Consider the following 1,752-nt stretch of genomic DNA (forward strand, 5'->3'; position numbering starts at 1 on the left):
CCCAGGCAAGTAGGCTACGGACTTTGTTCGGTAGCCTACTTGCTACTTGCTAATCAGTAGGTGGGATCAAAACACTTTGTTTCTCTCTTTCGCTTTTTTGTAACGAGTAACTAAACCACACATTGAAAATGTATCGGAGTAAAAGTACGCAATTAAGTTCGGAAATATAGTGAAGTAAAAGTGAAAGTCATCAAAAATTTTCATACTCGAGGAAAGTATGAAGTATTCCAAAATATACTTAAGTAAAGTAGTGAAGTATTTTTACTTCGTTACTATACAACACTGGTTGCAGCCATAACTCAGATTTGATTGCTCTTGTCTTAAAATTCAATTGGTCTCTAGTTTGAGCAGAATAGCATGGGGGAGAGAAAAATAGGCTCATTAAACCCACTGTCAATGAGATAAATGTAAATTACATCATTTAACAATTTTAAGGAACACAATTATTACCATGTTGCAACCCACGTGATCGCCACGACCAAACCACCTTCCCTTTAAGTTCCGGGATCCTCATGTGTATTTCCGGGTTTTTCCAAACGCTGCTGCTCATTGTGGCTGTTGGCGGGTGTTGTTCGTAAAACAACCTGAAACCTCCAAATCTGACTCGACTAATACATGAAACTTGATGATCGGTGGTAAGTTATGTTATTAACTAAGATCTGACACGATGCTGTACCTGCAACAATAGCGCCGCTAATGTTATTTCCCTCCCGCTGTGGTTCTCACCAGGTTGTGATCAGGTTGACAGCTGGCATGGCTTCCCTCTGGTTAACATCGCATCAACCTCCTCAAACAATTCACTACTCGACAGTGAGTCAATATCATATTGAAGCATAAAGTAGAGCGTTATTTCTGGCGCTACCGCCAGTTAGCATTAGCTACTAGCTCGACTGTCAGTCGTTCAGGTCAATTCAATTCACTTATTCGATTAATGACTGAATGTAAAACTACAGTAAATAAGCCGAATTAAAGGCAATAACTTTAATATTTAAAGGCATTTCCTAAAATCCTAGATCTTATAATTTTTATGATTGTTTTGTTAGTTGTTGAATTTCATGCTGGTGCAGCAATGGAGTCTGGTACCAAAGATAATTTTGTTTGTAGCTACTTTGATCAATCAGATTTGCAAGTTTGATTGATTTGATTTATTTGTTGTTGTTATTTCTAACCAATTCCTTTATTGAACACATTTGAGCTGGAATTATGAAGTGCATTTTTGAAAAGCAATTTTTGTTTCCTTTTCCATTTTTATATAATGAAGTTAGAATCAGCTATCACGCATAGAAAGTATGTATTTCTTTTCTATTTAGCTAATATATGACTATATATGTATATATGGACTTAATGTGTGTTTTCTGGCCTTTTAGGTCAGGGTTCCCCCCTCCCCCCTTGTTTTCGCCTGACTGAAGATGGCGAGCTACCCTCACACCACCTGGTGGTAGGAAACTGTACCACACTCTATACACAGGGAACTGAGTCAAACTCTGACCTCAGGAACACTAAAGGGGAAAAAAACAACAATTATTTACCCCCTTGTTCTTGGACTATCTTAGGACTCTGTGAAACATGATTGACTTGTATTGGGTTTTGAAGTGTCACTGATATTTATTTATTTATTTATTTATTTATTCTTTCTCCATCTCTTGAGCCAATTTATGTATTATTGTTATTATTATTATTAGTAGTATTACTACCATTAGTAATAAATAGCAGTCTATTGCTGTAGTAGAGATCTCTAAATAGCAGATACTA

At 36.6% G+C, this 1,752-nt stretch overlaps 1 long non-coding RNA gene across 1 annotated transcript; it reads left to right on the forward strand.

The window, feature by feature from the left end:
- The first annotated feature begins 505 nt into the window (after positions 1-505).
- On the forward strand, positions 506-1,443 carry LOC114161389 (uncharacterized). The gene is made up of 3 exons (XR_003599006.1): positions 506-635; positions 741-810; positions 1,368-1,443. It is a non-coding gene; the product is annotated as an uncharacterized LOC114161389 (long non-coding RNA).
- The last annotated feature ends 309 nt before the right edge of the window (positions 1,444-1,752 follow it).

This window comes from Xiphophorus couchianus, chromosome 18 (genome assembly GCF_001444195.1).
Source record: "Xiphophorus couchianus chromosome 18, X_couchianus-1.0, whole genome shotgun sequence".
Classification (NCBI taxonomy): Eukaryota; Metazoa; Chordata; class Actinopteri; order Cyprinodontiformes; family Poeciliidae; genus Xiphophorus; species Xiphophorus couchianus.